The sequence below is a fragment of the Acinonyx jubatus genome, chromosome A1 (genome assembly GCF_027475565.1).
Source record: "Acinonyx jubatus isolate Ajub_Pintada_27869175 chromosome A1, VMU_Ajub_asm_v1.0, whole genome shotgun sequence".
Lineage (NCBI taxonomy): Eukaryota > Metazoa > Chordata > Mammalia > Carnivora > Felidae > Acinonyx > Acinonyx jubatus.
In genome coordinates, this window is record NC_069380.1 from 43,304,502 (window position 1) to 43,329,712 (window position 25,211).

Consider the following 25,211-nt stretch of genomic DNA (forward strand, 5'->3'; position numbering starts at 1 on the left):
AAAAAAATCCTTTGTTCCAAACGTTTACTTCTTTTTTGGTTGTTATTTTGGTCAGAGGATACACAGCACCTGAAGTAGAGCTGTGTCTTCTCAGCCAGGACCCATCTGAAGCCACTTGGGGCTACTGACTGCCATTTCCTGAAACTTTTCCTCCAAGAATTTTTTCCAAAATCAGTTTTAGATTTCTTTATTATTCTTAAGCAGCATTTTACTGCATTAGCAGGTTTAGTTTGTGACAGGAATATATTGTTCTGTCGATATTATATAGCCCAAGCACCCCTATGCCTTATCGTTTCATGTATCCAAATAGCAGCCTCCAAGGAACAGAAAGCAATCCGCTTTTGAATTCTAAACTCCATCTGAAACAACTGCTTCCTTTCTTTTCCTTTCTGGAGTTGGAGAAGCTACATAGCCAAATATATTTCTCCCTCATGTTCTCCACAGAAATGTGTATGATTGTATTCCCCTTGGATAACTGTTTTAATTTATCCAATTAAGGAGGGTCCATTTGTTTGGCCATAAGAAAAGATATTTAGTAATGTCATATGATTTTAAATAGCAAAATATCACAGGCTAGGGACAAGATTCTAGGTTATCCTGTACAACCATATTTGCTTTCCTCAATTCTGCCTATTTTGAAGTGTTACTTTTTAACTTCTGCAGGCAAAATGGTAATAGAGTTCCAACTAAAATGTGGAAATGAGATTTGGAAGATTCCATCAGTAAACTGGCTTGCTGTTTTTGACCACCTGATAAGATTTAGTCCATTCAGCAAATAAGATAGTGAAATTCTTCTGGGGTTCTACTGGTTCTAAGAGGGAGGGCTACAAACAGCCCACAGGTAAGATAACGACCACCCAAAATCATCATTGATGATATGTTCCCACATTAGCATCAGATCTCCCTAATAGCACTGCTGGTATTATAAGTCTTTCAGACAACTCTTTTTGTTCTGAACGCCAGGAAAATTCAGATTCATTTCTGGTAACTTTTTGTATAGATGTTAATAAGGTACGTGATGTGTATGTGTCCACCAAAATCTAACAATTTTCACGTAGGGTTGAAACACTTTATTTTTAGAAGAATGCAGTGATACATCTTTATAATCATATTGGAATGTCTTTTGTGGGCTGTGCTTAAGCTATTCTAAAAACTTAACAGAATCATTTGGGTCCTATATTTTATATGGTTTAATTTACCATTAGTCTGTATATAATGGATCCCATTAATATATTATATAAGCTATAATAATAAGTCATATATGCCATTCCATTTCCAAAATTTCTTGGCTTTCTTTTCTGCAAAAGACAATGCTATAATATAATTAATATAATGAATCAAATCTATACTTCTCATATCATCAGGTTGTAACAGTATGCTGGGAAATTCAGACACTCTAAGGAAAAAATAGTCAATGAACTAAAAAAAAAAAGAAGTAAAGGAAAGAAAAGAAAAAAGAAGAAAAATATGTGCCTGGCTTTCTTTAAAATTGAGATAGAACATAAAAGGAAACCTTAGCCAACTCGATGACAGCCTAACAGTCAATTTTATACTTTAGCCTGTCATCATACGTGGCAGCAGATGCTATTAGAGAAACTACGTAATTCAAGCCATAAGAGTGAGCATTTACTTTTTAGGAACCATTTAGTTTTCTCAGAGGCCAGTGGGGACTCTTGCAAGTAGAGATATTTGGGGTGTAGTATGCCTACTTCTGCCATCCTTTCATTGAATACAAATTTTCTGCTTTCAAAAACTCCTAAAGTTTCTATTTAGCATAATGATAAAACAAAGTTCAGACTTACCCAACATCCAACTATAAGCCATCAATGATAGTCGCTCCCATTTACAGTCTCATTCATTTCAATTATGCATCCCGGTTCAAGTGATGCTGCCATTCAATGGTGCAGGTTAATCTACAGTTGCACCCTAACATTGCTGCCATAGTGTGAATTTACCATCCAGATTTCAATGTTAGTGTATTTTTCCAGTATATTATGCATCAATACTATTCGTTCCCAAATTGGTGTTTTCTACCCTACGTTATTTAACTTTAACTATAGCATTCAGCCTTGGAACCCCAGCCGGAAATTTGGTGAAATGATATTGATCCTCAACTCATTCACCTACTACACTAGCACATTGAAGGATTGAGTTTATTCAGTACCCTGCTCTAATATCTTGTTTTTTGTTTGTTTGTTTGCTTGCTTGTTTTTTTTTAATCTCCTTTATCATTACTGGATGTAAGTGTATCCCAAAAGATGAAGGGAACATATTTGACAGGTTCTTTTAGCTTCTGTGTTGCCTGATCAGGGGTTGGTTTTCCTCCATCCTGATGATAACAACGTGTCACTAGTTTTTTGTAGCAACCACATCAATCTTCTCTTTCTAAATTATCCCTGTGTTGATTTAATCTTATATTGCCACTTAGTTTAACTCCTTCTTATTTCCATTATTATCATCACCATTTTTATGTCAACCATTCTTCTTATTTTGAATGATTCAAATATTGTTAATACCATTAAAGACTATATTTGCCTAGTGTCAGTCTTGCCCAGGTTCCAGTATGGTCTCTTGCCCTCTTAAAAGGAGAGTTGAATAAAGGTTTGTGCATGGGGTGATGGCAACCCATATCACAACTTCTATAATTGGCTACCTCAGGGGCATATCATTTGATTTGCCTTATTACTCATCATTGTATATTCCATTGGTGGTACCTATAACTATTGTTAATGTTGTAGCAAGATTCCACAAATTTAGTGGCTTAAAACAATATAACCTTATTATCTTATATTCTTGGAAGTCAGAATGCAAAAATGGGTCTTATGGGGCTAAAATCAAGATGTCAGCAGAGCTCTATTCCTTCAGTGAGCTCTAGAGGAGAATCCACGTACTGCCTCTTCACGATTTCTGGAGACCGCCTGCATTGCTTGGCTCCTGGCCTCTTCACTCCAACCAGCTTCTGCTTCTACCATACTTAATTCTCTGACCTTGAGCCTCCTATTTCCCTCTTGTAAACACTCTCATGGTTATACTGTGTCCTCCAAGGTAATTCAGGAAAATCTCAAGGTCCTTAACTTAATCATATCTGTGGATTCTTTTGCCATATAAAGTAACCTATACAGAGATTAGGGGATTAAGGCATAACATGTTGTGTGTGGGGGGGGGGGCATTATTTTTCTTGCCACAGCTTCAAATATGTCTTAACTACTTCTTTGTTTGATTTTGTTTACTTTGCCTTCTTATATCAGTGGACGTACTACACTTAGGGATTGGCAGCAATGAGAAAATGACACTTCATAGTCATTTTCTACCTTTTGTGCTTCTCCCCTACCCTTTGTAATATACTCTGCAACGTCCATTCTGCCTTTTAAGCAGCAGTAGTCATGGATTGGGATTAACAGATTCATGAGAAAAAACTGGCTTCTTTCCATATCAAGTTTATTTACATAAAAGCCAAGAAAGGATATTCTCTTTTTCTGAGAGTAAGAGAACCAAATCAGCAGAGCTAAAGTCTATTACTACTAGTCTCTATTTCCAGAAACCCAGATATTCTGCAGTCTAGATGTGTGTAATTATAAGAGATGAACATAATTGTTTGAGGAAGAGGTCAGCTCAAATAAGCCATGGTTTCCCTTCAGTGATTACCTTTGGCTGGTCACATTATTCCCTTAAGGCTATGCGACGAGCTAGCTTCAAACCTGTCAAGGGATACATAATAATGTCTATTTTCTAGTGCAGCTGTATCTCATCATATCCAGTTAGTCATTACTTGATAAACAATGTTGACAATGAGATACAGATGCTTAATTCAGTACATAGCCCTAGGATGGAGTCTCTGTTATCATTGATCCAATGTAATCAAATCCCTAATAGTTCCTTGAGTTAATACTGTAAGGTGAATTTAATCAAAAATCAAATTTTCAGGTACCCCTGATGTTAGAGGAAAGACTGCCAAGCTAGACATCCACCTTTTCTTTCTAGACTCATCAGATTTTGGAAATGTATGTCCATTACCATTTAAAATATTGGCTTTCTGTATCCTCTCTCCTCCTATTCTTGGATTCCAATTACCAATTTTTAGGCTTTCACTGATTTCCCAGTGTTTTAGTCTCCTCTCTCCCTTTCCTCCATCTCACAAGTTCTACTTCTGTTATTACTGACATCTCTTTCACTGAGAGATAGGGTCTTTATTCCCTCCCACTGAATCTGACATTGACCTTGTGGACTACTTAGACCTTTAGATACAGCAAAAGGGATACTATATGGCTTTTGAGGATACGTCACAAAAGGATGTAGCTTCTACCTTCCTCACTCTGAGTAGTTGCCCTTGGAACCCAATCACCATCCTGTGAGGAAGTCAACAAGGAACATCTGCATGGATTTGCTCAGATAGTAAATAAGGTCCTTTTCATTGTCAGTCAGCATCTTCCTTCAGACATGTGAATTAGCAAACCTTCATGATTTCAGCCTTTATGCTTGGAGCCTTCCTTCTCAGACCCCAGATATCATGGAACAGTGATAAGTTCCCACTGTAGCCTTTCTGAATTCTTAACCAGTGTTATCCAATAACATAATAGATGAGTGTTTTATTTTTGCTGACGTAGTTTGCTCACAGTTTTGAGGGAAGCTTTGAAGTAATTTGTTACATTGCCACAGTAACTGTAAAAGGGGACTATAAAGGAATGAAGGACTGGCTGCCTAGACTGGCTGAATGTGTGCTTCATGTAAATATGAAGAGTAGTAAGTGGGGAATTCTTTGGAAAGGTTTCATGTGTATTAGTGTGAATGGGAGCATATGTTGGGGAAATCAGAGGAAGATAAAATTCTCTATCTCTTCTACATCACAAAAATTTGCCATTCCCTTTCCAGATGCAATTACACCAGGCCTTGGACTGTACTTACTATTCTGGTGGAGGGAGACTTCTGCTCAGGACAGTATTTTAATTCCTCAGAATAATACAACAGTAGATTGAAGAGTGACTTCCCTTTAGAGCCCAAACTAGATCTAGTGATGTGTGCACCCAATTTACCAGTGGTAAAGACAATCCCATGATTATTTTATTTTTCAAACACAAATTTTTCTAGGGACCAAACCAAAAAGGAAACTCTGGTAAGTCTATTCCTGAAACTTAACTTATGGGTAGCCAATACGGATGGCTCAGAGACTCCCATTCAGAATGTCAAGTCTATATAATAATAGGTAATAAATATAAAAGGAGGGGAAATTGTCACAGAAAGTAATGAAGCCCATAAATATATAATGATGCTGAGAAAGGATACCATCACTCTCTTCAAAGAACTTCTATCAGAATAAAAGAATATTCACACTTGTTTGTCTCAGTTGTGGTGCCAATCCATGGCCAATTCCCAAAGACATCCCTGATTTGTTATCCTCTGAGAAGAATTGAATAAATCCAAGCTATGAAATTTACCTGACAAGTATACTTTGATGATCTGAAGGAAAGACATCAATCTGTGTCCTGTGATATTTCACTTGCATACAGCAGTGTGGAAATTTTCATTTGGGTTATATTTTTTTATTATTTTTATAATATTGGTTCCTATTCAGCCTGGAGATAAATCTTCCCTCTGAGCTTGACTAGATTTACTCTGACTGGCATACGACATCTGATGCATGTGTTGCTGTGAATCAGAATGACATTCTGTTCAGGCAATTTCCTAGGTATGAAGGACAACACATTTCCTGGGGGACACAATTCTAATAGGCAAATACATTATACTTAAATTGCTTCAATGCCACAGTATTCAATAGACATAGCACTTGTAGTAGCTTAATCAACACTGGCCCCAATTCACAGGGCCTTGGGGATCTTGGGAACTAGACTGACTGTGTGGACCCAAAGGGAAATTTATTATCTGGAGGTTTGGGCACCATGATGATGACAAAATAAGTGCTAGATGGAAACCCTAATGTCATTCACTTCTAGGAAATTGGATATGTTTGGTAATCAACCTAAAAAGCTGACAGAGCTAAACATAACTACTAAAACTAACATTGCATGAATCTCACTGAAAACCCTGGAGAGGGTGTATACCTTCACTAAAGAAAATATTTTTAATGTGTTAATTCCAACATGCTCTGAAATATTTAAGGGATGTGGCTGGGAATGCTGGAAGCTCAGCATAGTGAGGTCAATTGATGGAATCCCATTGTCTGACTACATAATGCAAAATCACCACTACCAATTGTGCTATTTACTGTGGCACCATCTTTAACACTGTGCCCCAAATTTAAAGGGAACTTATATTGCCTCTGGTACAATTGATTAAAGCAGTCAGATTAATGATCAACACTGTATTAACTTCATGTAAGGTAGATGAGTAGCCTTCTTCAGGGATATCTGGAAGTGTGTCAAAGAAAATGTTTTTTTGTAGGTTGGTTGTAGTTATGTCCCCAGATAAGATGGAACTTAGAGTTTACAGAAGAGTGGACTCTGAGGACTCTAAGGAGATACAGAGTATATGAGAAAGAGCAGTTTTGCTTGTTTGTTTTCTAAGAAGAAATAAAACAATAATATTATTACTAACTAATGTGTGGTATGTTAGTCATTACATTAACTCTTCAACAACTCTATAGGATAAAAAAAGTATTTTTGGTTGAAATGTATAGTTAAATAAGAATAAAAGTCTATAGAAAATGATCTCCAAGAAAAATGCACACTTCGAATAGTTGACTTAAAATTCAAGCTGATATAATATCCATTGAAACTAACAACAGAAAAAGGAAGAAATAAACAGCTTTGGTAAAAACACACATAGAGTTAAATACTTATATCAATATGTGTAGAAATTTGCAAGAAATAGTAGGTAAAGTTATATGAAAAATAGTCCAGTTGGTAAAGGATTATCAGAAAGCTTATTAGGGATATGGTCATGTTTAATGTGTTTCACAAGAGAGTTCTAATTTTGTAATTTTTCCCTTTCAGGGTTTTTAGTTTTGCATTGCTTTTGTTTTGTTTCTGTTTTAATTTCTGGCTAAGCTGTAGCAAGGATGCCAAGGATTAGGATGTGAGTAAAATGGAAGACATAGATTAGAATAAGGTTCTAAGATTTTTATTGTAGCCCCAGGATGCATGAAACTTTTGACCATGTTTGCATACGTTGTATGACATTTACTCGTGGAACTACTCAGGGTTGACCTGTATCTATTTTATCCAAGCTGAATGAGGATTTGAACAAAGACTATGTTGCATACCAAGCACCTGTAATTCCTTGTTGAGATGGTTCATTTAGTGTTGAGCAACTGAGAATAGTAAGTTGCAGCTTGCCTGGGGAATGGAGGTGAGTCACATTTCCCTGAGTGGCTTATGTGATTAAGCCAAAGAAATCCCATGGTGCATGGCTTTCTGGAGCCAAGATTGTCTATAAACAGCCTCTAGACTTGTGAGCACCCATAGCCAATATGAAATGACTAGGGCATCAGATGCTATGCACGGGAGTCAGGAGATCATTGTTATGCAGTTACTTTGGTTTTTTTCCTCTCCTGTATCTTTTCTTAAAGCTCAGGAAATGTGGTGTCAGATGAAGCTATTGTTTTTATAAACTGTATAGTGAAGCTGAATCTGATACCACTACCGCTAATAAGGGAGAATGGGTGGCATGATCATCAATCCATGGAATGAAGACCATCTTTCAGTCATAAACCAAATAATTATAAAAATATCAAGACATATCATAGTAAGACAACCAGACATCAAAAAAACCATCTTCAAACTACCCAGACAAAAATTTAAATATATTATTGTCAAAGGAGCTGTGACATGACTGACAGCAGAATTTTCAAGAATATTTATTTCAACTGAACATAGACCATTTGCTAAACGTGATTATATTTTCTGGGACATAAAGGAAGTTTCAACATATTGTACAATGTTAAAATTATTCACAGTATGTATTCTGATCAAATTGACCATAAACAAGTCTCAACAAGTTTCAAAGCATCGAAATCATCCAGGACATTATCTTTTGACATATAATTTCAAAAAGAAAAGTAAGAGCTAATACTTTAATCATTTAGTCAAACTGATATGGGGGAATATTTTGTCATGATGGCAATATTCTTTTTTTTTTAATGTTTATTTATTTCTTGAGAGAGAGACAAGAGTGTGAGTGGGGGAGAGGCAGAGAGAGAGGGAGACACAGAATCCAAAGCAGGCTCCAGGCTCCAAGCTGTCAGGACAGAGCCTGATGCGGGGCCTGAACTCACGAACCGTGAGATCATGACCCCAGCTGGAGTCGGACACTTAACCGACTGAGCCACCCAGGTGCCCCAATGATGTCAATATTCTTAAGCTAGATTGCAGTGATGATTGCATACTGTGTAAATTAACTGAATTCTTTGAAATGTACATTATGATGGGTGACCTGTATGGTATGTGAATATGAACTTACCATTTTTATTCCTTTTTAATATTTATAACAAATAAAATAGTTATAAAGACATTTTTAAGGTTAATCAAACCCTCAGTTTCCCAAACATGGTTTTACCCTGAGCTCATTAAATGCTGAAACAAGTTTTCCTACTATGTGATGTTTTAAGAATATATGTGTCTAGTTTGGAGAGACTATTGATAAATAAAATGTAACATGAAGTTTAGAAATATTGGTGACTCATAGACAAGTAAATTTTTTCAGGGTTGCCAATATACCTCATAGCTTTATACATCTTAATGTAATGAAAGATATGAATTACTTAAAAATATCACCATCATTTGAATAGATATCAAATCCATTTGATTAAATTTAAAGATAGTTTTTGTCTTTTTAACTTTTTTATCACAGATTTTATTCTGTCAAACATCAATAGAATAAGTGAGAAAAATCATTAAGATCACTTTTAAGTATTAGCTTTTATTCAGAATGATGTAAGACGAGAATGATTCCGTAGGAGAGTTCTACTTTGGGGAAGAAATGTATAGTGATAGCAAGATGGGTCATCCAAATTTCAACTAGTTTTGAGAAAAGGCCATCAGACAAGAGTATTAGAAAAAAAAGGAATTATTCTCGTAGTTTAACAGTCTTTGGTTGTTTGGATAGTAATGTGGATTTAACAAAAAGACAAAAAACATAGGGAAGAACACACAGGAACGTGTGACATTTTGTTTTCAATTCTATTGGGAGTCTTGCTAGAGAGAAAAATTTAGTAAATCCTAGCTACACATCAACTGCTTTAGCAATTATCAGCATTTTGACTTTTTTAAAGTATCTGTTCATCCACACATTCAGTTAAATATTTAGTTAGATAGCATATCATTCATTCATTTACCTATGCCATTTAATTGGTTAGCTTCACTATTTTATTGATCTTAAAGAAAATATCAACATGATAATATTCAATTGGCTAAGGTTAGGTCTCTGAAAAGCAAGAACTTTAACATTCACACAGTGCTACTCTCATTTATACAAATATTAAACTAATTTGTTAATATCGTCTATATACAGTTCACAATCACAGCTCCTATTGTATTAAAAAATACATATCTCTTGGAATTAAAATACAAGAAAAGGTCTGCATATTATAATTAGATGATGTATACCTTAAATCTTTTTCTAATAATCCCTCTTCTTTTATTTTCTGAAGCTATTAATTTGTTGAAGAATCAGGTCATTGAAGTTGTAAAAGTCCCCCACTTTATTAATAGTAGGCTAATTAAAAAGTAAAACATTTTACTGAATGACATAAACATCCATTATGCGACATATCTTTAATGGTGTGTCACAGACCTTTAAAATACTAAAATTATAACAAAGGAGTCTTGAATTTTAGAACCGAATGTTTTGTGAAATACCAATTATGCACTAATGGCCTGTGGGGCATATCAAGGGGCAGGAAGAAGCTCTCATGTAAAAGCTACTGACATTCAACTAACTGTTTGCAATTATTGTCATTTCCCAACCAAATAAATAATTATCAACACTGCCACAGTTAAAATCCATATGAATTAGTAAGGAAAACATACTGCTACCATACCCAAATAACAGATTATTAGTTACTTTTATGATACAATCTTTTTACTATTCAATGTAAAAATCAGATTAAGAAAAGGAGGAAAATTGGAAGATTGCACTTGCATATAACACCGGAGACAATATTTAGATGCATAGAATTTTAATTTTGATGATGTCAGCTTCATGTAAATATTTATATCGTTTAGGAGTCCTACAAATTCTGAAAACACTGAACTTTTCTTAGTATGAAAAAGTAGAAGTATTACAATAGATAGCATAGCATCCAACTATTTTATTGACTCTAAATAGGATAACCATATAATGTATTGTGCCAACCAAGACGTAGGTAAACTACTGGTTTATAAGGTAGGTAAGATGACCATGTGATTTGTTACCCAGTGATTGTGGAAGGAGGCATTCCCTTAGATTTAAGATATATTTATCAATTATATTTTTAATTTCTTTTCACAGTTTTAAAAATTGAAGGTAAAGCTACAAATTCACAAATCAACCATCTTAACATGAGGAATTGATTGGCATTTAATACATTCAAAATGGGGTGTAGTTACCATCTCTCCCTAGTTCCAAGACATTTTTATCACCCCAGAAGAAACCTTGTACCCAGTAAGAACTTGTTTCCCATCACCTCTGTCCTCCAGCCCCCAGTAACCACCATTTGAACATGTAGAATGGTATGCGTTCTTATAGAAATCATTTCTTTGCATTGGAAACAGTTGAAAGTATGTTATGAGTTTAAAATAAATATATGTTAAGAAGGAAAATATGAATTTAGCAAATTATGTAAAAGCTATCACATGGTAGTATTCATTGTGATGCTTATCTTGGTGAGAAAACTCAAAGAATTTTACTTCAACTTTATAATAATGCACATTAGGTGATAAATGATCTATGTAAGCAACCACATTAACATATTTGTTCTTAAATTATTAATGGGAACTATATATATGTATATATAATATATATATATAATGATGTATTAATATGCTATAATCTACCAGTTGCTTTCATTAGTCTTTATTGATGTCCAAAATAATCAGGTTTAGTAGTCGTGACACTTTACTTTCTTTTTTGATACAGAAAGTTTATTCTGGGACATATCCAAGGGTGGTGAAACCAGCACGAAACTCCAGATACTCTGCCTTAAATTTAGTGATGTTTGCACTACAGTACATTACGTGTTTGTATGTGCATATATTATATATACCTGGGTGTGTTTTTTAAGCAATTTAAACTGGAAGATTAAGCTGCATATGAGGTTGATACAATAAGCAAATAACTACAACCAATGCACCAGCATGTGCAAGCTCCCGAGTTGTCACCTCACTACTTGTTAGATAATTGAAAAATAATGAAAATCTGAATTACAACTTTGTGTCACAGTATTACATTCAAGTGTTTCCTTGAAAACTCATATGGAACGTCTCATAACCTTTGAAAAGAGTTAACCCTCAGCAGCTATGGCATTGTTAGAATTCCATTGTTGAACATATAATCCACCAGAAACCAAGTCCTTAGAGACATGACCACAGGCTGGCCAAAGTCCAAAGCCAGAACAATAATACAGCGGGATGGGCACTGGAGTGGAATCACCTGCAGAAATGAAAACAACTTTAGGAATCAATATTTCACTGTATATTAACTAAGTAACATATAAATTAAAAAATGATTAGGAATCAATAAAGCTGTTTATACTTGTTGTGACCAATTTCTCTTGTTAATTTCATATATAAACCCTCTCTCTTTCAGATTTCACACGAACACCATTGAAATTGCAATGTCAGTAGAAAATTATTAACCTCACTAATGAAAAAATGTAAAACTATTTTGGATGATTCACCTTTTTTTTAAAGTCGCACAATTTCATAGATACATATCCTGCAGCTGGATGTCAAATAAGAGTAGTAACACTCTACTATATCAAAATTAAGGCAATAATAATCATAAATATAAAATTAAGGAAGTTAGCACCAATATATGATTGTACCATTGTCTTCCCTACAGTTATCTCCTCACACAAAGCTTTAAGAATATAATAAGCCATGAACCATGGGAATCTACCCCAAAAACCAAGAGCACACTTTACACACTGTATGTTAGCAAATTTGACAATCAATTCTATTAAAAAAGGAATATATAAAGCCCAAGAGTACAATTTCTTAGAGAACTATCACCACTTATACTATTCCTATGAAGTCATTTTTGATATTTGGCTTATATAACCAGATTTTTAATAAGTTTATTTAAAATACATAATACAGAAAATACATAGATTTTCTGGATGATCATTTTTGTAGTAGGATAACCTTTCATTTATTTAAATATGGAATACCTGTGTATTCTAGGCACTCTTCTTGGTACTATGGAAACAGTGGTATGAGAAAAAGTTATGACTTCTTTTGCCAATCCCAAGTTTACAAAGTACTGGAGGAAATAAATTAATAAAAATAAATATGCAATTATTAGTTGAGAAAAATACACAGGTAGTTATCAAAAAGAAACACAGAATGATCAAATTATGATTGACTAATCAAGAAGGACTCTCTATGGAACTCACATATAAGCCAAGACTTAATTAGTAAGACAAGATTTGAAGTATGTGTACTACAGCCACAGAATGCAGAATTTTTGAAAATACATTGACGGAAATGATCTTGGTGTTTTGGAGAAAATGGAAATAGGCCAGTATGGATAAATTGAATAATACATATGAGCAAATGCATATAGAAGTAGGGTTTGGAGGGGTGGATACATTCTAGATCATGTAAAATATTAATAGGGAGACCCTAAAACTTATCACTCAAACTCAGAGCAATCTTGAGAAAATAATGAATCACCCTGGATAAATATGTTAGGATCATAAATGCAGACTAAGACTGACCAAGCCAAATCAGAAGCCCACATATTATTATTTAAATTTCAATGGTTTTAAAGCAGAATATTTTCTTTTAGGTTTTATATTTAAGGTGTTGAGTTGAAGGTATGGATACAAAGTAACATGAATAAAAATGAGGCAGCAGACCAGAAACAAAAGGACAGGAGGGAGAAGAATTAAGTGGTAGCAGGAAGAAAAAAAACAAAAACAAAAAGACAGTGACATTCATGTCAAGTGAGTAGGGCATGCCTGTGACACAAAAACAGAAGTAATCAAGCTCAAATGAGAAGCATAGAAATTATGTTCATTTAAATTCCCGTATTCACTGAACTTCCTTTCTCATTATGCCAAGCTCCCATTCCCCAAGGCGTTAATTGTCATTTCCTCTTCAGATTTTAACAAACAAATCCATGAGTTTGATTAAGGATGAGGAAACTTGAGCAAACTTAAAGATCTTTTAACCTATGAATGCAGGTATCACCAAAAGAATATATTGGCAGGGGTGCCTGAGTGGCTCAGTAGGTTAAGCTTTGTACTCTTGATATTGGTTCAAGTGGTTGTTTCAAGGTCTTGAAATGCAGGCCCGCCTCTGGCTCAGTGCTCAGCATGGAGCCCGCTTGGGATTCTCCCTCCCAGTTTCTCTCTCTCTTTCTCTCTCTCTCTCTCTCTCTCTCTCTCTCTTTGTCCCTTCTCCACTTGTGCTCTCTCTTTAAAAATAAATAAACTTAAAAAAAGAATATGATAGCAGTAATGTTGAATGTCTAGTAAATTTTAAATCTATATACTGAAATGAAAAGTATTAATGTTTTACAAAAATATCCAACATTCCTAGAAATTCCCACAAAATGTTTTATGTTCTCATTGAATATATGCATTATAACATGGCAGATATGCAAAATATAATTATGAAATCATTAAAATGATTAATCATCCCAACAAAAACTGCCAAGGTTTGTATTAAATTATTTGTGTTGCTTTAAAAAAAATTTTAACATTTATTTATTTTTGAGAGAGGGAGACAGAGAGTGCGAGTGAGAGAGGGGCAGAGAGAAAGGGAGACACAGAATTCGAAGCAGGCTTCAGGCTCTGACTGTCAGCACAGAGCCCGACACAAGACTGAAACTCACAATCCAGGAGATCATGACCTGAGCTGAAATCAGATGCTTAACCAACTGAACCACCCAGGAGCCCCTTTATTGCTTTTACACAAGTTCGAAGCATCTGACTTTCACATATCAATACCAATATAAGTCTATCAGACAGAGTTTGATTGAGAAAACAGTAATCACTCTATGTAGTTGAAACCAAGAAGGAAATTGATACAGATAATTTAATGGCTACAAAACTTTTGGAAGGGCTGTGGAGTGGGCTCCTGCTCAGCTTCCAGGAGTAATGTAAGAACAATGCCGAACTGAACAAGCAGGGAAGTGATTAAGCTCTGAAGACACAAATGGAATTATGAGTTCAAGAATAGTCATCCTCAGTCTCCTCCTCCTGACCCAAAGTTGTCAGGTCGTCTCACAAAGCTGGATGACAATGAAACTTGCAGTGCTGCTAACAGCTTGTGGGCTGAAGAATGAACAGCAGAGGCATGTTCCTGAAAGATCTGGTCCTGGCTTTCCTGGTGGCAAGATGATGATGTGCTTATTACATTTGTTTACTTGTTATAAGGCTATTCAGATAAATTGAAGTTGATCATGGGCATATCATCCTTTTTATATACTGCTGGATTTTATTTAATCAACAATTTATTATGACTTTTGGGGCCTGTGTTCATGAAGCATGTGTGTGTGTGTGGATTGTGTGTGTGATGTCAGTATCAGAGTTTTATATCTGGCTAACTCTCCTTTCCTGTAATAAGTTGTTAAAAAAAATACCTTCTTACTTTATGAAGGTATGTGTGCATGTTATAGTGGTTTATTTGTTATTTAAAAGTTTGATTTTTGTTTCTAGTGAAATCATGTATCTCAATATTTATTTGTGGAAAAGTTTTGTAACACAAACTACTTTTTTATTTTTTTTTTAATTTTTAAAAATTTACATCCAAGGGGCGCCTGGGAGGCGCAGTCGGTTAAGCGTCCGACTTCAGCCAGGTCACCATCTCGCGGTCCGTGAGTTCGAGCCCCGCGTCAGGCTCCGGGCTGATGGCTCAGAGCCTGGAGCCTGTTTCCGATTCTGTGTCTCCCTCTCTCTCTGCCCCTCCCCCGTTCATGCTCTGTCTCTCTCTGTCCCCCAAAAAATAAACATTGAAAAAAAATTTTTTTAAATTTACATCCAAATTAGCATATAGTGCAACAATGATTTCAGGGGATAGATTCCTTAGTGCCCCTGACCCATTTAGCCCATCTCCCCTCCCACAACCCCTCCGGCAACCCTCAGTTTGTTCTCCATATTTATGAGTCTCTTCTGTTTTGTCCCCCTCCCTGTTTTTATATTATTTTTGTTTCCCTTCCCTTATGTTCATCTCTTTTGTCTCTTAAAGTCCTCATATGAGTGAAGTCATATGATTTTTGTACAAACTAATTATTTTTAAGCAAAGAATGCTGTTTAGATTTTCATTTCTTCCCTTTTTTGTTTTGGTAAGGCAAATTATTTTGGAAAAGTTTCCATTTAATCTGTCATTTTTTTCGTATACAGTTCATGTTGTTAGGAGCTTAAGTATTAACTTCTCCTTTTCCTGTGTTTCCTGAATTAGTATTACTTGAGGTTAGTTTATCAACTTTATTAATATTTTTGAAGAACAAACACTTGGCTTTGTTAACTTTATGAAATAGTTGTCCTTTCGCTATATGATTGCTTTTTTCTCTTATCATTCCCTTCTTTTAACTTCATGTGGCATTGATATGCTCTTTTTCTTCCTAATGTATTAATTTTGAGGCTTACACAAATGATGTCATACTGTTCTTTTTTCTAAGACAGGCATTTTAAGCTATAAATTTCCATCTGAGCACTGCATTATCTTCATCCCACACATGTTGATATGTTGTGGTTTTATTAATATTCAATGTGAAATATCTTATAACTTTTCTTTTAAGTCTTTTTTGACTTATGGCTTATTTAGAAGCATTATGTTTAATTTTAAAATATTTGGTAATTTTCTAGGTATAGGCTTTTTCTTCATTGATAATTTAATGTAATTGTAATAAAAGAATGTATTAAGTATATTTTTAACCTTCTGAAATTTACCATGGGTGTTTTATGGCCCAGAGTTTGTGTTTTAATTTGGTAAATGTTCTTCGTGCGCTTGAAATAATTGCAATTGAATAATGTGTATTCTTGAGTTGTTGGATGTGTTTACTAGATAACAATTATTGGATTTGATCGATAGTATTATCCAAATATTTAACATCTTTAATGATTTCCTGTTTATGGTTTTCTCAATTACTGAGAATGGAGAGTTCAAACATTGGCAGGATTTATATGGGCTTCCACTGTGCTATTCTTTCAATGCTTCTATATATTTAAAATATATTATAATAAAATATTTGAGCAAAAAGGAAGACTTTTCCTCTTAAAAATGTTTATTTTTGTTTATTTCCAAGGTCACTGAGCACCACACTTTTTTTCTAATAGCAAAATTGGTTTTAAAATAAGCAAATGAAAACCATGAGCATATAGCAAATAAAGACAAAGGTTTAAAAAACAAAGCAATGTGGTCGTAGTGTCTGGGAGACCTTGAAATCATTAGTGGAAGACTCCAACAGGTGATTTAGGGATGATTTTTGAGGCAATTTTGAAGAGCCTCTGTGATAGCACTGCATGGTATAAATTCTGTAGTGATGAAAATGTTCTATATGCTACCAAACATGGTAGCCATCAGCTACATGTGGCTACGTAATATGGCTGGGGCAACTCAAGAACTGAATTTTTTATTTAATTTGATTTTATTAATTGACATTTAAATTTAGTCTCACGTGGCTAATGGCTATCTTATTTGACAGTAGAGCTCTATAGATTCTATTAACATTCTATTTAAAACCACTGCACTGGGGCGCCTGGGTGGCTCAGTCAGTTAAGCGTCCGACTTCACCCGGGTCACGATCTCACGGTCCGTGAGTTCGAGCCCCGCCCGCGTCAGGCTCTGGGCTGATGGCTCAGAGCCTGGAGCCTGCTTCCGATTCTGTGTCTCCCTCTTTCCCTGCCCTTCCCCCATTCATGCTCTATCTCTCTCTGTCTCAAAAATAAATAAAAAACGTTAAAAAAAATTAAAACCACTGCACTAAATAATACAGCTAATTTGGATATTTTATTGGCTCTCTATTTCTTTGTCTTTAAGTAGTGAACACGTGCTCATAGAAGTAGAATTCAAATCATTATTATTTCTAAATATTAGTTATTACACATGGAAATAGCCAAAGCAACATTTTATACATTCTTTTTATTTAAAAATACATTATCATTATATAACTATATACAACAATGAGAAACATCTCAAGTCCTCAAATAGGCTTAAGTATTATTTGATAATGATTTTAAAACTTTTTTTTTAACGTTTATTTATTTTTGAGACAGAGAGAGACAGAGCATGAACTGGGGAGGGCCAGAGAGAGGGAGACACAGAATCTGAAACAGGCTCCAGGCTCTGAACTGTCAGCACAGAGCCCGACGCGGGGCTAGAACTCACGGACCGCGACATCATGACCTGAGCCCAAGTTGGCCGCTTAACCGGCTGAGCCACCCAGGCGCCCCGATAATGATTTTAAAGGTAAAATTTATATGCTTGATTTACACAAGGTAATTTGTGATTCTCAAAAGGAAGTATGAATATGGGTGTATCTTTTATCTCTCATTACTAATATGCTAACTTGAACATTCAATAGATTTTAATCTTAAAAAGTAAATATTTTTGTCTCATATATAATATACTGAAATGCAAATAGAGATAAAAAGCTGATATCATATTAACATGAATCTATTTCCCCTAACCTTCTTAGTGACACAAATAATTATACTTAACACATTATTAAGACTAAAATTTGGTGGAATATAATAGTATTTTAAAATAATGAATCAACATAACCCTTTTGAAGTTTTTTATATTTAACTTTTGTTTTATGAGTCTCACTAAGCACATTAATACTTCAAAACGCTATGTTTTCTTTGAAGAAAGAAGGTTTAATAACTGGACAGAAACTTTGTCAGTTATTATTTATAGACAAGAATGGTTTCTAGAAATTAATGAAGTGTAAACTCCAGGGCCTTTTATTGAATGAGCCACTTCTAGGCTCTGTACAGAATCTTGTATTTTAACTTTTATATTCCTTTTCTTAAATAGAATACAGAGGTATTATAATCATTAGGTCCAGAAAACCTTATTATAGAAACTGAGGAATAATTAACTAAGAGCTCGCCATTTTTTTTAAGCATTGAGAAGAGATGCCTGAAATATCCACTATCAGTTCTCATCATCAGTCTCAAAGATATGCAATAAATGTGTTAATGTAAAGCAACAATCACTTTTATATTTATAATTACTTTTATTTAATTACAGATCTTCATCACTAGAGATAAATGTCTAAATATAAAGGGGAGTTTGTTGCCTCCTTCCTGAAACCTCCCCTTGGCTTCATCTTGTTTGTTTGTTTTTCTTTTGGTGAAAATTTCAGGCTGGCACAAAAACAGTACACTGTCAAGGTGAAAATGATTTTGTCATTTCTTCTTAGAAGGTAATCAATAGCTTATGAGAATTCTACATTTGTAGTTCCATACAAAAAGTCAATTGCATATATAAACCACTAAACACTGTAAATAAAGATCTCACCCTCCCAAAATGAAATATTATCATGACTAAATTTAGGTTTAAAAAAATTGAAATATGTTAAGTGATCCAGTGATTTTGCAAATAATGCATTCTTTAGTGTTGAAAATTGTAGAGCTGCATGTTTCTTTGCATGTCTGTTTATGTGTCATTTTCAGATTTACAAATATATGTGTACATGTGCATTTACTTTATATACCGAGTTAAATCCATAGTCTCTTTAAATAGCAAATAATGGCTTTTAAAACAGTGTATTAGCTGGGTGAGTAGATTAGGAAGGAGGAAAATGAAAGAGGAACACAGATCCTGCTGAATATTTTTTTGTATCGAGTCAGAAATAAAATTTTATAATTTGAAAATGTATCTTCAGTTTACCTGCCAAGTTCAAAGAATTCAACAAAATGAGAGAAGCTCTTATTTTGGAGATGCACTGTGGCAACCAGGGTTCACTGTGACGTATTTTCAGTTGAAGGAGGAAGATGCGCACTGGTCACAATGACTTTCATCTCAGAATCATTTTAGTCTAATGTTTCTGAAACCAAGGAAATATTGCACACTTTGAGCCTTTCAAGTACTGTAGTGAGGAAATCAGGTCACTCACAACAGCATTTCTAATTTGACAGGGGATTACAAAAACATTTGGTGCTCTTTAACTGTTGTCACAGCCATCTATTACATTAAGAACAAGTTGATTTTAATATTAGTCAAATTAAAAAGCATTGTATCATGCTAACCTTGGGCATTCATTTACATAATTGGCTCTCTGCTTGCTGTGTATTATGTGACACCCTCATTTGATTACTGTTCATTTTTCTAAAACTCTGAAGCGGCATCTAACATAACCTGCATATTAATATTTCATTTTCATCAGGCTTTATTTTATGTAGTCAAGCTGCAGCAAATGCTACCTTTTCATTATTGAGCTTGTTATAAGTCACTTATTCCAGAGCTTTTAAGGAGACAAAGTTCAATTCACTGTTCCATAATAAAACAGTAAAAATGCACTCTAAAGGTTTAGTTTAAGTAAGTAAAGACTCCTCTTGCTCTTGCTGGGGTTGGTCTTCAGGAAATCTCTGAAACTTGGATAAGAAAAATGTAACGTTTGGGGGGCCCTTATACCAGTCAACTTTGTATAACAATAAATAAATAAGATAAAATAAAATAAAATAAAATAAAATAAAATAAAATAAAATCTTAGCGACTTATAGCAAACATGTAACTCTATTTCTTCGATCTGCAGGTTTTCTGTGGCTCCTCGGGGCTCAGCTGGGCTAAGTGCCAAGTTACAGGTCTGGGTCAGGTCTGTTCCACCGGTCTCTCATTCCAGAACCCAGTTTGACAAAGCAACAAGTGAGTACTTGGGCATGTTGCTCTCATGGTATAAGGCAGGCATGTAAGAGTGTAATCTAAACTTCTCAAACACAGTTAAAGCCTCTATTCAAAAATTAATTGTCATTGCCATCCACATCCATTGGTTAAAATACTCATGGTCAAAAGCAGACATTAGTGGTCCAACAAAATATAGACTTTTTATTAATGATAGATTGTATTGGGGTGCCTGGGTGGCTCAGTCGGTTAAACAGCTCACTTCGGCTCAGGTCATGATCTCATGGTTTTTGAGTTTGAGCTCCCCATTGGGCTCTATGCTGTCAGCACAGGGACTGTTTCAGATCCTCTGTCTCTCTCTCTTTCTCTCTGCCCCTCCCCTGTTTAAGTTCGCTCTGTCTCAAAAATAAATAAATAAATACTCAAAAAAAAAAAAAAAAAAAGATATAGTGAATAATACAACCTGTCCCAAACCTTCAAGGGAAGGTCCAATATACTAGGCAATTCATACGAGTTGACTTGCTTGGTTCTCATGCACCCCTGATAGATTATTTTGTTCTTCCTTTGCAGGTTATAAAGTAAAGCACACCAACTTTAAGAGAAGACATTTGCAAGGTTGAGCTGTTTACTGAGTTGGGATTGGAATAGTTCCTGCAATCTAACACACAACCCTCACTGCCATAGATATTTACCTGCTGAATGAAGTATTTTTTTTTAATTTTTTATGTTTGTTTATTTTTGATAGAGAGAGAGACAGAGACAGAGACAGAGACAGAGACAGAGTGTGAGTGGGGGAAGAGCACAGAGAGACAGAGACACAGAATCTGAAGCAGGCTCCAGGCTCTGAACTGTCAGCACAGAACCCAAGGCGGGGCTCTAATTCATGAACTGCGAGATCATGACCTGAGCCAAAGTGGGACGTTCAACCGAGACACCCAGGCGCCCACATGAATAAGGTATTTTTTTAAGAAAACACCTAGTTAATTTAGGTCCAGGAGAACTCATAGAAGTAGTCCACATTGTTGATCTCCCATACGGTCCCTACATAGCTAATTTGGGATACAGACCGGTAAGCAGAAAAGGAGATAACATTATAGCCAGTTCATGTACAGAGATGTGGGATAAATGAGGACTTCTTGCAACATTTAAATGTCAAGATTGCCTATAAATGTTTATGTCTTGTCAAATATCAGGTCCCAAGATCAGCACCAAAGCATTGTAATGCTTTAGAAGTGTGTGAGATTTACATGTACCGGGAGAAAAATCTTTCCTCTGGGATAATGGCTGAGGAAATTTGGTAGACAAGAAGCTAAAGGCAGGGGAACAGCTAATTCTACAAAGTTGCCAGAGAATAAAAGCTGCAGTTTTGCACATGTCTTGAGTTAACACTCTCCAACCTAAATCCCATTTTTAATCCTGTTTACTGGCAAATTATATTCTGAAGAAATTTGAAGAATGGAAACCTGGGCCCCCTGTCTATATGTAACACCATCTTTTAATGTGTCTTTTCATATGTTATTTTCAAAACATTCTTCTCATTTCATTCTCATAGTAGGTCTCCTCAGTAATCCATGAATGGAAGGATCCATCGATCCCCAGTAATCCAGGGATGGCAAATACTGATAAATAAGTCTAAATAAATTTAGTTTGGAAGAGCTGCAAATTTATATGTGACTCATCTGGATTAAAGGATTGTTTTTAATGGATTGCTACTTGTATGAATATAAACACCTTGTAATTCTATTCATTATCTTTTTTTGTGTTTTGGATGATGTTCTGTGACTTACCAAAAATGCAAGTGTTTTAAATAAAGTAAGTTCTGTGGCGTGTTTATCAGAAGCTGATTCTGGGAAATAAAGCAGAAAAGGCTTACAAGGGTAGTTTCAGAAGTACTGGGAGCCCCAGAGGACTAGGTTTGGGCCCAAGCCTCCACAACTGCTCTAAACAACAACACAAATCTGGTCTGAGAAGAAAGCTGCCACCACCAAGGAGCCTTAGATGATGTTTCCTGCTCCTTGTAAGTCTGCAGTCAAAGCCAACCTGTGGGTCAACACCACTGCCACTGAAACGGTCTCTCTTTTTACTAATTCTGAATTCAATAAGGAAACCAGTGCATGTGTTCCTGGTATTGAAGAGGCAGAAGTAGAGGACCCCACCATGTCTGTCTAGCTCCTCTGAGTACTGAAGGCTGAGCAGGACTCATAAAGATGGGCATGGTCACAACATGATGGTCAAACAAATGGAAAAAAAATAAAAGTGCTCTTAGTAAAATGGGTAAAGTCAGTCATCATTGATCTGTAATATTTAAAGAAATTTATCACCGAGATGAATTAAAAGACTAAAACCAGCTTTTTTCAGTTTGTTTTAGCCCAAATATCTTGTTTGTGTGGTATATGGATATTACCTATTAATGTAGTTTCTTGGCATACAAGCTATTTAAATATGGGCGGGGGCGCTGGGTGGCTCAGCCAGTTAAGCGTCAGACTTCAGCTGAGAATAGGATCTCACAGTTTGTGAGCTCAAGCCCTGTATCAGGCTCTGTGCTGACAGCTCAGAGCCTGGAGCCTGTTTTGGGTTCTGTGTCTCCTTCTGTCTGCCTCTCCCCTGCTCACATTGTGTCTCTCTCCCTGTCTCTCAAAAATGAATAAACATTAAAAAATTAAGAAAAAAAAACAAGCTACTTCAATATGTCAATATGAATAACACATGGAATAGCATTTCACTGGCTACAATGAAATTAAATCTGTTGCATATTAATAACCTTAGGGAAGTTTGCTAAATGTGTGCAGAAAGGCCTTCTATAATTTTACAACTGAGATGGCGTGCATTTTTTAAAAGTGATGAATCCATGTAAAGAAAGCCAACACATCTATGTGTAAACATCAAGTATGATACTATATTATTTAAAACAAAAATCATGCTATTGATAAAATAATGTAAGAGTAGAATCTGGAATTTAGTGTGACATCAACTATATTATAACCCAAAATTGTCAGTATTTTCAGAGCTAGAATGGTAAACCTGACTCTACATTTTTCCTTAAAAGAATGCATGATCATTTCCTTCATCTAATTTTCCTTATTAAGCAAAACTAATCAAATATCAAGTACATGTCTCCTGAATTTATGTATTGTGGCCTATTTATTTATTTATTTATTTTTTAATTATGAAATTTGTCAAATTGGTTTCCATACAACACCCAGTGCTCATCCCAAAAGATGCCCTCCTCAATGCCCATTACCCACCCTCCCGTTCCTCCCACCCCCCATCAACCTTCAGTTTGTTCTTAGTTTTTAAGAGTGTCTTATGCTTTGGCTCTCTCCCACTCTAACCTCTTCTTTTTTCTTTTTCTCCTTCCCCTCCCCCATGGGTTTCTGTCAAGTTTCCCAAGATCCACATAAGAGTGAAACCATATGGTATCTGTCTTTCTCTGTATGGCTTATTTCACTTAGCATCACACTCTCCAGTTCCATCCACGTTGCTACAAAGGGCCATATTTCATTTTTTCTCATTGCCACGTAGTACTCCATTGTGTATATAAACCACAATTTCTTTATCCATTCATCAGTTGATGGACATTTAGGCTCTTTCCACAATTTGGCTATTGTTGAGAGTGCTGCTATAAACATAGGGATACAAGTGTCCCTATGCATCAGTACTCCTGTATCCCTTGGGTAAATTCCTAGCAGTGCAATTGCTGGGTCATAGGGCAGGTCTATTTTTAATTTTTTGAGGAACCTCCACACTGTTTTCCAGAGCGGTTGCACCAGTTTGCATTCCCACCAACAATGCAAGAGGGTTCCTGTTTCTCCACATCCTCGCCAGCATCTATAGTCTCCTGATTTGTTCATTTTAGCCATTCTGACTGGCATGAGGTGATATCTGAATGTGGTTTTGATTTGTATTTCCCTGATGAGGAGTGATGCTGAGCATTTTTTCATGTGTCTGTTGGCCATCTGGATGTCTTCTTTAGAGAAGTGTCTATTCATGTTGTCTGCCCATTTCTTCACTGGATTATTTGTTTTTCGGGTGTGGCGTTTGGTGAGCTCTTTATAGATTTTGGATACTAGCCCTTTGTCCGATATGTCATTTGCAAATATCTTTTCCCATTCCTTTGGTTGCCTTTTAGTTTTGTTGATTGTTTCCTTTGCTGTGCAGAAGCTTTTTATCTTCATGAGGTCGCAAGAGTTCATTTTTGCTTTTAATTCTCTTGCCTTTGGGGATGTGTCAAGTAAGAAATTGCTATGGCTGAGGTCAGAGAGGTCTTTTCCTGCTTTCTCCTCTAGGGTCCTGTCTCACATTCAGGTCCTTTATCCATTTTGAGTTTATTTTTGTGAATGGTGTGAGAAAGTGGTCTAGTTTCAGCCTTCTGCATGTTGCTGTCCAGTTCTCCCAGCACCATTTGTTAAAGAGACTGTCTTTTTTCCATTGGATGTTCTTTCCTGCTTTGTCAAAGATTAGCTGGCCATACGTTTGTGGGTCTAGTTCTGGGGTTTCTATTCTATTCCATTGGTCTATGTGTCTGTTTTTGTGCCAATACCATGGTGTCTTGATGATTACAGCTTTGTAGTAGAGGCTAAAGTCTGGGATTGTGACGTGTGGCCAATAAATTTAAAAATTTTATGTTTCCTAAAGAATGAAGAATTGATTTTCCACAAGCTGCAATAAGAAGTTCACCGGTGATAATATAGGCTTTTATGGCAAATGTTCTAGGCATTATTTTTCATAAGTTCATGGCATCAGTGAAATTCTTCTTATAATTATCAGTATTATTGGCATCAATGAAATTATAAGTCAACATATCTTATTTATTTTTAAGTCAATGTAAACTTCAGGTAAAATAAAAAGGCTTTTTTTTTAAATTTTACAATTTTGAAATTTAGTTGTATGTCTGAATTTAGCATAATATTACAGAAATGCATCAGTGATATTGAATAAAAAATTCAATTTACTAAATTCATCTAAAACAATACAGTTTCCTGTATGCTAGAAGAAAAATTCAGAGAGAAAATAAAGGATTTGCAAGGTAAAAATTTGTAATCTTGTTTCATAAATGTATTCCATATATGATTAGAATGTAAGTTGCCCTTCAGCATCAAAATTCAGGAATATTTAAATTGTGTAACACCTTCATTTTGTATTTGAGCATTCCTGTCAGGGGTGATTATTTGCCTACCAAATACCAATTTTCCTCCCTTCTTTTAGGAGAAACTTTGATTTTATGCAAGGCAACAATCGGCCAAAATACAATATGCTTGTCTTATT